The sequence below is a fragment of the Anomaloglossus baeobatrachus genome, chromosome 6 (genome assembly GCF_048569485.1).
Source record: "Anomaloglossus baeobatrachus isolate aAnoBae1 chromosome 6, aAnoBae1.hap1, whole genome shotgun sequence".
NCBI classification, from domain to species: Eukaryota; Metazoa; Chordata; class Amphibia; order Anura; family Aromobatidae; genus Anomaloglossus; species Anomaloglossus baeobatrachus.
Genome location: NC_134358.1, coordinates 327,557,116 through 327,573,825, shown reverse-complemented (window position 1 = coordinate 327,573,825; position 16,710 = coordinate 327,557,116).

The window sequence follows — 16,710 nt, the reverse complement described above, 5'->3', positions numbered from 1 at the left end:
GGGAGAGGAGTATAATAGGGGGAGTAGTCCTGGGGGAGAGGAGTATAATAGGGGGAGTAGTCCTGGGGGGAGAGGAGGATAATAGGAGGAGTAGTCCTGGGTGGAGAGGAGGATAATAGGGGGAGTAGTCCTGGGGGGAGAGGAGGATAATAGGGGGAGTAGTCCTGGGGGGAGAGGAGGATAATAGGAGGAGTAGTCCTGGAGGTGAGGAGTATAATAGGAGGAGTAGTCCTGGGGATAGAGGAGGATAATAGGAGGAGTAGTCCTGGGGGTGAGGAGTCTAATAGGAGGAGTATTCCTGGGGGGAGAGGTGGATAATAGGAGGAGTAGTCCTGGGGGTGAGGAGTCTAATAGGAGGAGAAGTCCTGGGGGGAGAGGAGGATAATAGGAGGAGTAGTCATAGTTACATCTATATATATAATTGCCTTATTCTGTCTGTCTGTCTGTCTGTCTGTCATGCTCCAAAATTGTGTCCTTACGGTGACACAAAGCTGATTGGCCGCTGGGCTCGCCATGGCCCCGCCCCCCCACACGGATTGGCCTCTCGCCCCCCTCACGCAATGCACGCTCGCTCTTGCCCAACTGACACGTAGCTCCGACTCCCAGGTGAGTACACACACACACATCAGATCACACTCACTCTCACACACACCTCACACATCACATCCACACACTCACAACATCCTGGGATATCGCTTGCTTCTACACCGGCTCCATCACGATCCCAGCAGCGCCAGACATAACCTTGCGATGCTGGGATCTTCACGGAGCCCGTGAACGCTGTTAACCATTATACACATCGGGTAACTAAGGTCCCTTGGTTACCCGATGTGTATCATAGTTAACAGTGTACACCGGCTCACACTCACTCTCACACACACCTCACACATACATCACATCGCATCCACACACTCACAGCATCCAGCGATATCGCTTGCTTCTCGGCCTCGATACTGTGCTGTTGTGACCTTCCAGGACCTGTCGGAGGATCACATGGCCAGAAGCATGTGGTATCTCCGGATGTTGTGAGTATGAGCGCGTATGTGCAATATCGTCAATGTGTGTGTGCGTGAGTGTATGCGATCGGGTGTGTGAGTGTCGGCAGAGGAGCATGGCGTGCTGGAGGAGGCTGGGAGGAGAGAGGCTGATTCTGGGGAAGGCTGGGATGGAGAGGCTGATGCTGGGGACAGAGAGGCTGATGCTGGGATGAGGAGGCTGATGCTGGGGACAGAGAGGCTGATGCTGGGGACAGAGAGGCTGATGCTGGGGACAGAGAGGCTGATGCTGGGGACAGAGAGGCTGATGCTGGGATGAGAGAGGCTGATGCTGGGGACAGAGAGGCTGATGCTGGGGACAGAGAGGCTGATGCTGGGGACAGAGAGGCTGATGCTGGGGACAGAGAGGCTGATGCTGGGGACAGAGAGGCTGATGCTGGGGACAGAGAGGCTGATGCTACGGGAGAGAGGCTGATGCTGCGGGGAGAGAGGCTGATGCTGGGAGGAGAGAGGCTGATGCTGCGGGCAGAGAGGCTGATGCTGCGGGTAGAGAGGCTGATGCTGGCGCAGCATGGCGGATGGAGCACGTTTGGGAGTGCGCAGCATGGCGGATGGAGCACGTTTGGGAGTGCGCAGCATGGCGGATGGAGCACGTTTGGGAGTGCGCAGCATGGGAGATGGAGCACGATGGGGAGTGCGCAGAGTGGCGGATAGAGCACGTTTGGGAGTGCGCAGCATGGCGGATGGAGCACGTTTGGGAGTGCGCAGCATGGCGGATGGAGCACGTTTGGGAGTGCGCAGCATGGCGGATGGAGCACGTTTGGGAGTGCGCAGGATGGGAGATGTAGCACGATGGGGGGTGCGCAGCATAGGGGATGGAGCACGATGGGGAGTGCACACCTCCCCCCAACACACACACACACGCGCGCACTGCACAACACACCACACACACACACACACACACACACACTGGGAACCACAAACAACTGCCCTACACAGACACCCACACACAGACAACGCTGCACACACAAATATACGCACATACCGCACAACACACACATTGCACAAAACATACCTCCCCCCAAAACACACCACACACACACAAACCGCGCAACACACACACACAACGCTACAGACACACAGCGCTCCACAAACAACGCAACACACAAACAACACCGCTCTCACCCCCCGCCACACCCAGACAACACCCAGAACATGTACAGCGCCCTACACAAACACTTGGTAACTACACACAACAACATCTATATATATATATATATATATATATATATATATATATATATATATATATTTATATATATATATATATATATATATTTATATATATATATATATATATATATATATAACAAAAATCATACATGAACTACACAATACGTAAATTCTAGAATACCCGATGCGTAGAATCGGGCCACCTTCTAGTAGTTACTTAGGTTGAAAAAAGACCTAGGTCCATCTAGTTTAACCTTCCTCCACCAGTTCTACATTTAGTCACTAAGTCATTTATAACCAACAATGTTTTGTGTACTGAGGAAATCATCCAGCCTTTTTTTTAAAAGCTGTTAGGCTATGTGCGCACGTTGCGTAAATTCATGCAGTTACGCTGCGCTTTGTAGCGCAGCGTAACTGCATGCGTCCTGCGTCCCCTGCACAATCTATGGAGATTGTGCAGGGGCCGTGCGCACGTGGCATATTACAACGCAGCGCTTCGGCTACTGCCGAAGAGCTGCGTAAAAAGAAGTGACATGTCACTTCTTCCGTGCGCTTTGCCGGCAGCTCCTGCTCTGTCTATGGCAGGAGCTGCAGGCAGAGCGCACGTTCTCGCCGGCACCATGCGCCTCAGAACGGAGCTTTTCAGCTGCGCTCTGAAGCGCACCTTTTACGGTGCTGGGCTAGTACGCAACGTGCGCACATACCCTTATAGTATCTGCCATTACTACCTCTTGTGGTAGTGTATTCCACAGTCTGACCGCTCTAACTGTAAAGAACCCTTTCCTATTTAGGTGTCGGAATCGCTTTTCTTCCACTCGCAGTGAGTGCCCCTGGTCCTTAGTGCTGTCTTTGGAAGAAATAAGTCATGTGCCAGTCCTTTTATATTGACCACACATGTATTTATACATATAAATGAGATCTCCTCTGAGACATCTTTTTTCTAAGCTAAACATATCTAACCTTTTCAACCTGTCATCATATGGGAGGCCTTCCATTCCTTGTAATAGTCTAGTTGCCCGCCTTTGAACTGACTCTAACTTCTGAATGTCCTTTTTAAAATGTGGAGCCCAAAACTGGATCCCGTATTCCAGATGTGGCCTTACAAGTGATTTATAGAGGGGTAACAATACGTTGGGATCACGGGATCTAATCTCTCTTTTTATACACCCTAAAATCTTGTTTGCTTTAGCAGCTGCTGCTTGACATTGAGTGCTGCTGCTCAGCTTATTTGTAATGGGAATACCCAAGTCCTTCTCCTGTTCTGTAGTCCCAAGTTTACTTCCATTTAATGTATACGCAGCTATAGGATTACTCCGTCCTAGGTGCATGTCCTGTGGGGAGAGCAGGATAATAGGAGGAGTAGTCCTGGGGAGAAAGGAGGATAATAGGAGGAGTAGTCCTGGGGTGAGAGGAGTATAATAGAAGTAGTCCTGGGGGGAGAGGAGTATAATAGGAGGAGTAGTCCTGGGGGGAGAGCAGGATAATAGGAGGAGTAGTCCTGGGGGGAGAGGAGGATAATAGGAGGAGTAGTCCTGGGGGTGAGGAGTCTAATAGGAGGAGTAGTCCTGGGGGGAGAGGAGTCTAATAGGAGGAGTATTCCGGGGGGAGAGGAGGATAATAGGAGGAGTAGTCCTGGGGTGAGAGGAGTATAATAGAAGTAGTCCTGGGGGGAGAGGAGTATAATAGGAGGAGTATTCCTGGGGGGAGAGCAGGATAATAGGAGTAGTAGTCCTGGGGGGAGAGGAGTCTAATAGGAGGAGTAGTCCTGGGGGGCGAGGAGGATAATAGGAGGAGTAGTCCTGTGGGGAGAGCAGGATAATAGGAGGAGGAGTCCTGGTGGGAGAGGAGGATAATAGGAGGAGTAGTCCTGGGGGGAGAGGAGGATAATAGGTGGAGTAGTCCTGGGGGGAGAGGAGGATAATAAGAGGAGGAGTCCTGGGGGGAGAGGAGGATAATAGGAGGAGTAGTCTTGGGGGTGAGGAGTATAATAGGAGGAGTAGTCCTGGAGGTGAGGAGTATAATAGGAGGAGTAGTCCTGGAGGTGAGGAGTATAATAGGAGGAGTAGACCTGGGGGGAGAGGAGGATAATAGGAGGAGTAGTCCTGGGGGTGTGGAGTATAATAGGAGGAGTAATCCTGGGGAAGGGGAGTATAATAGGAGGAGTAGTCCTGGAGGAGAGGTGTCTGATAGGTGGAGTAGTCCTGGGGGGAGGTGTATAGGTGCCCAATGTGTGTGGGGGGCGTGGCCGAGCGGGGCAGACGTGGCCGAGTGGGGAGGCGTGGCCGAGCGTGTGGGGGGCGTGGCCGAGCGTGTGGGGGCGTGGCCAAGGTGTGGGGGCGTGGCAGAGTGTGGGGGCGTGGCCGAGCGCGGCAGAGTGTGGGGGGCGTGGCCGAGGGGGCAGAGTGTGGGGGCGTGTGGCCGAGGGGGCAGAGTGGGGGGGGGCGTGGCCGAGTAGGGGGCGTGGCCGAGCGGGGCAACTATGCAAAGCGGTTTCCATAGTTATCTGATGTGTATCATTGTTATCATTGTTATAACGTGTGCCGGGAGTCGGGGTATGCTAGTAAGCATGGTACACATCAGGTAAGTATTCAAAGCGACAGTGCTGGGTCACTTGTTGGTCTTCTGCTGTGCAGCACGCATCAGCGTGTGACAGCGGGGAGACCAATGATCTGAATGGGCAGGGAGCCAGCATACGCTGGTAACCATGCTACACAATATTACCCGATGTGTACCATGGTTACCAGCGTACCCCACCCCCCGCACGCACGGGAGCCCACACCAGCGTACGCCGGCAACCCCAGCAATGCGAGGGTATGTGTCGGCTGGGTTGCCGGCGTACGCTGGTGTGGGCTCCCGGGGGGTACAGCACTCACCTCGGAGTCGGGGCTCTGTGTCGGTTCGGGGAATGCGTGCGGGGCCAGGGCGAGCGTGCAATGTGTGAGGGGGGCGGGGCGTGGCCGAGTTGCCAATGCGTGCAGGGGGCCGGGGTGAGAGGCCAATCCGTGTGGGGGGCGGAGCCTGGGCGAGCAGCCAATCCGTGCGGGGGGGGCGGAGGCGAGGCGAGCGGCCAATGAGACGCTTGTCACGGTAACGACAGAATTTTGGAGCAAGACAGACAGATAGACAGACAGACAATAAGACAATTATATATATAGATATATATATATATATATATATATATTATTTATTATAGCGCCATTTATTCCATGGCGCTTTACAAGTGAAAGAGGGTATACGTACAACAATCATTAACAGTACAAAACAGACTGGTATAGGAGGAGAGAGGACCCTACCCGCGAGGGCTCACAGTCTACAGGGAATGGGTGATGGTTAGTGTTGAGCGGACCCGGATCCGCAAAATCCGGATCCGCGCGGTTTGAGTGCCCGATCCGAGTCCGACCAGTACCCGGGATTCGGGGTGCACGACCCGGAGTCGTTTTTTTTTTTTTTTCCCTCTCTCTCTCACCCCCCACCCCCGATCCAGCTCCCCATTCATTTACATGGCCGCGGATTTCGGATCGATCCAGACTTCGGCGGCAACCCGATCCGGAACCGCCGGACCAGGATTATGGCCGATCCGCTCAACTCTAGTGATGGTACAATAGGTGAGGACAGAGCTGGTTGCGCAGTGGTCTACTGGACTGAGGGCTATTGTAGGTTGTAGGCTTGGTGGAAGAGGTGGGTCTTGAGGTTCCTATGTATGTATATATATATAATATATATATATATATATATATGTATATATATACACATATACACACATATATATAAATGCACAAACATATATGCACGCATAAATATACACACACACACATATATGTAAACACACACATATATATATATATATATATATATATATATATATATATATATACATATATATATATATATATATATATATATATATATATATATATATATATATGTACCCACACACACACATAAATACACACACACACACATATATATATTTATATATATAAACGTATACACATGTATGTGTATACATATATATATATAATATATATATATACACACATATATATATATATAGATATATACACGCACATAAATATACACACACAGACATATATAAACACACATATACCAGCTTTATAATTGTAATGATTTCATGACTACTGTTTTAATGCTTTCATGAATTGCTCAAGTGTTTAATGAAGCAAACGTCCACACTATTATATTTTTTATGTATTTCTATAGGGTAAAATTCCATTTTGAGTTTTACTTTACGCCCTCCAGTCCCAGCCTCGATAGCAACATTTTTGAAGAGTGGGTGGAGCCTGGTGGAGTGGGAGAAGCGTAAGGCCATGTGCCCATGGGAGATCGTACCTGCGGACTTTTCTGCAGGTATTTCCGCAGCTTGACGCAGCAGCTTCCCGGAGTCCGCAGCTATCCATTGCTGTAGTATATCTGCAGAGTTTTTGCGGTAAACCTGCAGAAACAGTGCGGATTTTGTGCATTCCCGCCCTGTATCTCCATAGTGGAGGGGCGGGAATTCCGCAGATAATTCCTCATGAGTAATGAACATACAGTTACATGAGGTTGCGGGAAATCCGCAGCATTTTCCGCAGCCGCAAATACCGCAGCATTGATACAGCACTCCCCAAATACCATAGGATAACATGGAGAGTTTCTGTACTACGCGGATTTATCTGGAAAATCAGCGGGTTTTCTGCTGCAAAATCCGCGGTTACTTTCTCCCTTGGGCACATAACCTAAGGCTGTGAGCACACAGTGCGTTTTTTGTTGCTGATTTGTTGCAGTTTGTAGCAAAAATTTGCATGTCACCTAAGGCAGCTATGGCACCAAAGTTAAAGAAGTTGTCCAGTTACCAAAACTGATTTTTTTTTTTCTGATAAATCATGCTAATATGTGCCCCTCAACACATCTATTATGTTTTTTCAGCAAAATTACCTTTTATTGTGCACCAGCAGCACATGCTCATTGCTGGCTCCAGCTCTGATGAGGTTAATCTCCCCTCTGACTTCCTGTGTTCAGTTCCTACAAGTCCCAGAATTCTTTGTGGCTCTAGGGCGGTGTCTAGCTTATCTAACACACCCATTGTGTCTAATACACCCACTCTGCTCTCCCCCCAAACCCTCCTCCCTGCCTCTTCTCAGTGGATGCACTGAGAGAAATCACAGAGACAGCAGCAGCTCTGCACAGCCAGGGGAAGAAAGTGTGTGTGCGCGTATATACAGTGTGTGTGTGTGTGCGCGTATATACAGTGTGTGTGTGTGTTTGTATATACAGTGTGTGTATATACAGTGTGTGTATATACAGTGTGTATGTGTGCGCGTATATACAGTGTGTGTGTGTGTGTGTATATACAGTGTGTGTGTGTATATAGTGTGTGTATATACTGTGTGTGTGTGTATATACAGTGTGTGTGTATATACAGTGTGTGTGTGTGTGTGTGTGTGTACAGTGTGTACAGTGTGTGTGTGTGTGTGTGTGTATATACAGTGTGTGTGTATATACAGTGTGTGTGTGTGTGTACAGAAATTATGATTATTAGTCTGCGCAACATGTGAAAAAAATAATTGGGGAAAAAAAAGTGAGGGGGTGATGAGATTGTGTGTATATACAGTGTGTGTGTATATACAGTGTGAGTATATACAGTGTGTATGTGTGTATATACAGTGTGTGTGTGTGTATATACAGTGTGTGTGTATATACAGTGTGTGTGCGCATATATACAGTGTGTGTGTGTGCGTATATACAGTGTGTGAGTGTGTGTGTACAGAAATTATGATTATTAGCCGGCGCAACATGTGAAAAAAATAATTGGGGAAAAAAAAGTGAGGGGGTGATGAGATTGCTTTTTTCCCTCTTGCCTAGTCTGTGTGTCGTCCGTATCATCCGCAAACCGCATGTGACCGGATCCTGTGGATTAAATGTGCAGCGCATGCAACCATTATTTTACCGGATCCTTCTGCAGCGGGACACAGAATTTATCGGCTGGCGCTGGAGTCAGCTGACTCCTGATCTCACAGCCCGCACACGCTGCAATGGCTGCAGGTGGGCTCATTCACATGACCGTTCCGTTTGTCCTGGTCAGTTCCTGTTTTTTTGCGGACCCACAGACAGGAGCATCTTTTCAATGTCTTTTGTGTAGGATCGGATGGTACACGGTAGCACTTCCATGTGCATCCGATCCTACAAAAAAAAAAACACATCGGATGCCGTATGTCCGCTCCGTTATTATAGAACATGTCCTATTCTGTTCCGTAATAACGAACCGTGACTCAATACAAGTCAATGGGTCCGCAAAATTCCCGGAAGCAACACGGAAGCACTTCCGTGTTACTTCCGTTGGGTGCCCGTGCAGTCAGTGTCCCGCTCCAGCCCCGCGGCTGCCCGCTCAGCAGTGTCAGCAGCGGCCCACACTGCAGTGTCAGCAGCCGCGGGGATGACCAGCGCTACCGTCAAGAGGTTAGTAAGTTCATTACCTACGGTGATGAAGTCCTGCCCTCCTGACGTCAGCGGTCGTCACTGCCTTCTATGCCCGCCGCTTGTCACATCACCTCTCGCTGTCGACCCGAGACTGTGACTAGTGGTGACGTCACGGGCCGCTTGCGATACTTGGTTTGTGAAGGCGGCGGTCATTGAACTCGGTGACAGCGCTGCTGTCAGGAGTTCAGCGATCATCGCAGGTAATATACCTCGCTAACCTCCTGATAGCAGCACTCGTCATGCCCTGCAGTGACCTGGGCTGACCTATTGATGTTAGCTCAGGTGACTGCACGGCTCTCCCAGCCAATGGGGAACATTCTGTTCTTCATTGACTGGGACATTGACTATGGTATGGACCATCGTGGGACCCCCTTGTATTACACCAGACCTGGATTTGTTTTTCTTTCTAATAAATTGGTGAAAGAGGGAATGTGTTGGGGAGTGTTTTTTCAAATAAAAATGTGTTTGTTGTCTTTTTTTTTTTTTTATTACTGTCTGGGTTGGTGATGTCGGATATCTGATACACGCCTGACATGACTAACTCCAGGGCTTGATGCCAGGTGACATTACACATCTGGTATTAACCCCATATATTACCCCGTTTGCCACCGCACCAGGGCAACGGGATGAGATGGCGCGAAGCACCAGGACTGGCACATTTAATGGATGCGCTACTTCTGGGGCGGCTGCAGCCTGCTATTTTTAGGCTGGGGAGTGTCCAATAACTGTGAACCTCCCTAGTCTGAGAATACCAGACCACAGCTGTCCGCTTTACCTTGGCTGGTGATCCAATTTTGGGTACCCCGTGTTTTTTGTTTTAAATTATTTATTTAATTTAAAATAACAGCGTGGGGTGCCCTCTGTTTTGGATTACCAGCCAAGGTGAAGCTGCCAGCTGTGGTTTGCAGGCTGCAGCCGTTTGCTTTACCCTAGCTGGCTACAAAAGATAGGGGGACCGCATGTCATTTTTTTTTATTATTTATTTTTTGGCTAAATACAAGGCTAAGCACCTTAGTGCCACATGACAGTCACAAAAGGGTGCCAGCTTAGAATATGCAGGGGGGTAGGACATTATATAGGTCTTTCTTATCTATCTATCTATCTATCCAGCCCTCTATTCATTCATTCATTCATCCCTCTATCAAGGTGGGGGTCAACCACCGACCAATTCAATGAAGAAAAAACAAAAAAGCTAGCACTAAATGTGCACTACAGCACTAAAAATGCCAACTGTACTTATTATAAATTTGAGATTTTTGGCAAAAAATTGCAATTTCTTCAGCCACCCCGCCACTCCACGGCAAATCTCATTTGGGGCAGTCCTAACACTAAAATATCTTTATAAAATGTGCCAAACGGCCTCACATATGAAATAGTAGAACTGCTCTTAGCAGCACTCACCTGGTCTATTTCAATCCCGTACCCATGACTGAATCATGGTTGTGGGCGGGACAGGTCCAAGCAAATGCTGCATGAAGTAAATAGCCTGTGGACAGAGCCTGATGACTGAATGTGAACAGTCACCAATCGCCAAAATCTAGACAGGTGGAATACATCCCAAATTGGGGTGCATAGCAAGGTGGGGGTCAACCACCGACCAATTCAATGAAGAAAAAACAAAAAAGCCAGCACTAAATGTGCACTACAGCACTAAAAATTCCAACTGTACTTATTATAAATTTGAGATTTTTGGCAAAAAATTGCAATTTCTTGAGCCACCCCGCCACTCCACGGCAAATCTCATTTGGGGCAGTCCTAACACTAAAATATGTCAGGCCGTTTGGCACATTTTATAAAAATATTTTAGTGTTAGGACTGCCCCAAATGAGCCCCAAATTTTTTGCCAAAAAGCTCAAATTTATAGTAAGTGCAGTTGGAATTTTTAGTGCTGTAGTGCACATTTAGTGCTAGCTTTTTTGCCCCCACCTTGCTATGCACCCCAATTTGGGATGTATTCCACCTGTCTAGATTTTGGCGATTGGGGACTGTTCACATTCAGTCATTAGGCCCTGTCCACAGGCTATTTACTTCATGCAGCATTTGCTTGGACCTGTCCCGCCCACAGCCATGATTCAGTCATGGGTACGGGATTGAAATAGACCAGGTGAGTGCTGCTAAGAGCAGTTCTACTATTTCATATGTGAGGCCGTTTGGCACACTTTATAAAAATATTTTAGTGTTAGGACTGCCCCAAATGAGATTTGCCGTGCAGTGGCGGGGTGGCTCAAGAAATTGCAATTTTTTGCCAAAAATCTCAAATTTATAATAAGTACAGTTGGAGTTTTTAGGGCTGTAGTGCACATTTATTGCTAGCTTTTTGGTTTTTTCTTAAATGAGATTTAATGTTGATAAATGTGAAGTAATGCACCTAGAACGGAGTAATCCTATAACTGCGTATACATTAAATGGAAGTTAACTCCGGACAACAGAACATGAGAAGTACTTGGGTATTCTCATTACAAATAAGCTGAGCAGCAGTACTCAATGTCAAGCAGCAGCTGCTAAAGCAAACAAGATTCTAGGGTGTATAAAAAGAGAGATTAGATTCCGTGATCCCAACGTATTGTTACCCATCTATAAATCACTTGTAAGGCCACATCTGGAATATGGGATCCAGTTTTGGGCTCCACATTTTAAAAAGGACATTCACAAGTTAGAGTCAGTTCAAAGGCGGGCAACTAGACTACTACAAGGAATGGAAGGCCTCCCATATGATGACAGGTTGAAAAAGTTAGATATGTTTAGCTTAGAAAAAAGACGTCTCAGAGGAGATCTCATTTATATGTATAAATACATGTGTGGTCAATATAAAGGACTGGCACATGACTTATTTCTTCCGAAAACAATACTAAGGACCAGGGGGCACTCACTGCGAGTGGAAGAAAAGCGATTCCGACACCTAAATAGGAAAGGGTTCTTTACAGTTAGAGCGGTCAGACTGTGGAATGCCCTACCACAAGAGGTAGTAATGGCAGATACTATAACGGCTTTTTAAAAAAAGGGCTGGATGATTTCCTCAGTACACATATCATTGTTCTTTATAAATGACTTAGACTGCTTTCACACATCAGTTTTTTGCAATCAGGCACAATCTGGCGCTTTGCAGAAAAAACGCATCCGTTTTTTTTTCCGCCGTGTGCGTTTTTTCCTCATAGACTTTTATTAGCGCCGTATTGTGCCGCATGTACTCGTGTTTGATCCGTTTTTTGCCGGTTGCGGCAAAAATCGCCACTCCGGCGGCCGCACAGGACGCAAAGAGGAACGTTTTTTGCCAGCAAAAAACTGCATAGCTCCAGGTGTGGCACTGTGCGGCATGGTGCATAATGAAAGTCTATGCATGCCGAATCTGGTGGCATGCATCAAACGCCAGAAGCATGTACCGGATTCGTTTTATACTTCTGAGCATGCCCAGAAGTGATATAAATTAATAGCTTGTCAGAAAATCAAAATCTCTCTCTCTCTCACTCTCACTCACACTCTCTCTCTCACACTGACTCACTCATTCACTCTCACCGATCATGGGCGCGATGCTGCACGGCTGTCACACTGCTGGTGGCTTCTGATTTGAAAATGCCGGCCACCCATTATTCAATCTTGTATTCACTGCTTTCCCCGCCCACCGGCGCCTATGATTGGTTGCAGGCAGACACGCCCCCACCAGCTCTCTCATTGCAACCAATCACAGGCGCCGGTGGGCGAGTCTACTTCTTGCAGTAAAAAAATAAATAATTTTAAAAAAATGGCGTGCGGTGCCCCGCAATTTTGATACCAGCCTGGATAAAGCCATACGGCTGGTATTCTCAGGATGGGATGCTCCACGTTATGGGGAGCCCCCCAGCCTAAAAATATCAGCCAGCAGCCGCCCGGAATTGCCGCATCCATTAGATGTGACAGTCCCAGGACTCTACCCAGCACATCCCGAACTGCCCTGGTGCGGTTGCAATCGGGGTAATAAAGGGTTAATCATGGCAGGCGTCTATGAGACACCCCCAATGTTTAACCTGTAAGTGAAAGTAAATAAACACATACACCCAAAAAAATACTTTATTTGGAATAAAAGACAAAAAAAACCACCCTCTTTCACCATTTTATTAAAATCCCCAAATACCCCTCCAGGTCCGACGTAATCCACAGAGGTCCCACGACGCTTTCAGCTCTGCTACATGAAGCTGACAGGAGCGGCAGTAGAACACCGCCGCTCCTCGGAGATCCACGCAGCAACTGAAGGGAGTCTCGCTGCCAGCAGTGATGTCACAGAGGTAGTGCCTGTGTGTGCGGTGATAGGTAGGTAGTGCCGTTGTGTGCGGTGATGATGCGTGCGGTAGTGCCTGCGTGTGCGGTGATGATGCGTGCAATAGTGCCTGCATGTGCGGTGATGATGCATGCAGTAGTGCCTGCATGTGCGGTGATGATGGGGGCTGTAGTGCCTGTGTGTGGTGATAATGCGTGCGGTAGTGCCTGCGTGTGTGGTCATGATTGGGGCGATAGTGCCGGTGTTTGTGCAGGGTTGATGGGGGCGATAGTGCCGGTGTTTGTGTGGGAATGATGGGGTCGATATTGCCGGAGTTTGTGCGGAGATGATGGGGGCGATAGTGCCACTGTATGTGCGCGGATGATGGGGCGATAGTGCCGCTGTTTGTGCGGGGATGATGAGGGCGATAGTGCCGGCGTTTGTGCGGGGATGATGGGGGCAATAGTGCCGGCGTTTGTGCGGGGATGATGGGGGCAATAGTGCCAGTGTTTGTGCGCGGATGATGGGGGCGATAGTGCCGGTGTTTATGCGGGGATGATGGGGGCGATAGTGCCGACGTTTTTGCGGGGATGATGGGGGCGATAGTGCCGGCGTTTGTGCGGGAATGATGGGGGCTATAGTGCCGGTGTTTGTGCTGGGATGATGGGGGCGATAGTGCCGGTGTTTGTGCTGGGATGATGGGGGCGATAGTGCCGGTGTTTGTGCGCAGATGATGGGGGCGATAGTGTCGGTGTTTGTGCGGGGATGATGAGGGCGATAGTGCCGGCGTTTGTGTGGGGATGATGGGGGCAATAGTGCTGGCGTTTGTGCGGGGATGATGGGGGCAATAGTGCCGGTGTTTGTGCGCGGATGATGGGGGCGATAGTGCCGGTGTTTATGCGGGGATGATGGGGGCGATAGTGCCGACGTTTTTGCGGGGATGATGGGGGCGATAGTGCCGGTGTTTGTGCGCGGATGATGGGGGCGATAGTGCCGGTGTTTATGCGGGGATGATGGGGGCGATAGTGCCGACGTTTTTGCGGGGATGATGTGGGCGATAGTGCCGGCGTTTGTGCGGGGATGATGGGGGCTATAGTGCCGGTGTTTGTGCGCGGATGATGGGGGCGATAGTGCCGGTGTTTGTGCTGGGATGATAGTGGCGATAGTGCCGGTGTTTGTACGCAGATGATGGGGGCGATAGTGTCGGTGTTTGTGCGCGGATGATGGGGGCGATAGTGCCGCTGTTTGTGTGGGGATGATGAGGGCGATAGTGCCGGCGTTTGTGCGGGGATGATGGGGGCAATAGTGCCGGCGTTTGTGCGGGGATGATGGGGGCAATAGTGCCGGTGTTTGTGCGCGGATGATGGGGGCGATAGTGCCGGTGTTTATGCGGGGATGATGGGGGCGATAGTGCCGGCGTTTGTGCGCGGATGATGGGGGCGATAGTGCCGGTGTTTGTGCGCGGATGATGGGGGCGATAGTGCCGGTGTTTGTGCTGGGATGATGGTGGTGATAGTGCCGGTGTTTGTGCGCAGATGATGGGGGCGATAGTGTCGGTGTTTGTGCGCGGATGATGGGGGCGATAGTGCTGCTGTTTGTGTGGGGATGATGAGGGCGATAGTGCCGGCGTTTGTGCGGGGATGATGGGGGCAATAGTGCCGGCGTTTGTGCGGGGATGATGGGGGCAATAGTGCCGGTGTTTGTGCGCGGATGATGGGGGCGATAGTGCCGGTGTTTATGCGGGAAAGATGGGGGCGATAGTGCCGACGTTTTTGCGGGGATGATGGGGGCGATAGTGCCGGCGTTTGTGCGGGGATGATGGGGGCTATAGTGCCGGCGTTTGTGCGCGGATGATGGGGGCGATAGTGCCGGCGTTTGTGCGCGGATGATGGGGGCGATAGTGCCGGTGTTTGTGCTGGGATGATGGTGGCGATAGTGCCGGTGTTTGTGCGCAGATGATGGGGGCGATAGTGCCGGTGTTTGTGCGCGGATGATGGGGGCGATAGTGCCGGTGTTTGTGCGGGGATGATGGGGGCGATAGTGCCGGTGCTTGTGCGGGGATGATGGGGGTGATAGTGCCGGTGTTTATGCGGGGATGAAGGGGGTGATAGTGCCGGTGTTTATGCGGGGATGAAGGGGGTGATAGTGCCAGTGTTTGTGCGAGGATGATGGGGGCAGTAGTGCCGGTGTTTGTGCGGGGATGATGGGGGCGATAGTACCGGTGTTTGTGCACGGATGATGGAGGCGATAGTGCTGATGTTTGTGCGGGAATGATGGGGGCGATAGTGTCGGTGCTTGTGCGGGGATGATGGGGGCGATAGTGGCGGTGCTTGTGCGGGGATGATGGGGGCGATAGTGCCGGTGCTTGTGCGGGGATGATGGGGGTGATAGTACCAGTGTTTGTGCAAGGATGATGGGGGCAGTAGTGCCAGTGTTTGTGCGGTGATGATGGGGTCTCTCTCTCTCAGCATAAAAAACCCCCCCAAAAAACGGATCCGTTCTTTTACCGGATCCGTCACATCAGTTTTTACACAATCGGCGACGGATCCGTTGCATCAGGCACAAACCGGATTGTGCCTGATTGCAAAAAACTGATATGTGAAAGTAGCCTTAGGGACAAAATGTAGAATTGGTGGAGAAAGGTTGAACTAGATGGACCTAGGTCTTTTTTTCAACCTATGTAACTATGTAACTATGTGAATCTATGCAATTTTTGCCCTATAGTATATGTTGCACTCTTTTATACTTCACTGGACAGACACTATATGCAATTTCACAGCCTCTCACCTCTTGTGCGTTCGGCTTTCACAGTAGGATTTTAAGCGATTAGGGATCCCTAAAGGAATGTGATCTATGGGTGTAATATGTAGAGCACTAGGATCCCTAATGTGAGTTATGTATTACACCCATAGAACATATTCCTTTAGGGATCCCTAATCGCTTATCTCACTGTGAAAGCCAAACGCACAAGAGGTGAGAGGCTGTGATATCGCATATAGTGTGTGTCCAGTGAAGTAAAAGAGTGCAGCATATACTAGGGTGAAAATGGCTCAGACATTCACATGTAATTGGTGATACTGCCTCTAGGCTTGTGCAAATAAGAAATGGGGTATATAAATGAGACCCACATACCACATGTAATGCACAAAGTATTTTATATCATGCTCATATCTATAAATATATGAATGGTAATGGTTTAATAAGATTGTCACTTGTGAGGAGAGTGCTGGGGAATTTTGTCTCTTTTTTTCCCAGCGCTATAGGACGATCTCCTGATGAACCCACATGTAGTGAAAGGCAGAAACGCCTTGAGATAGAGATATGAGAGATAATGGTGAAATAATGGAAAGACTTTAATTGTGATTGATCATGATGTTTCAACAGTTTATAACAGAAGGAACGTTTTAAAATATCAGTTAGGCCCAATTTATTAATCAGACCGCAAAAAGAAGATATTCCTTCTATAAAAGATCTATGAAGAGACTAAATTATATGTAGTGCACAAATATTGGCACTGAATAGAACCTGAAGAGGTTTATAATAACAACCAGATATAAAACAGATATTGCCGTATCATAGGCTAGTATCAAGGGTAGTTATTAATACTGTTGCTAGTGAATGAGCACAATTATAACATCTTGTAGTTCTAAATTGCGTCTAGCCGAAATACATGTTATTGGGACTAGACGATTTAAAATGATTAGTGAAGACACATTTTATTGTAAATTGTCCACTAGGTCAGTGATTTATTTTTTTGTGGATATAAATTGGTGA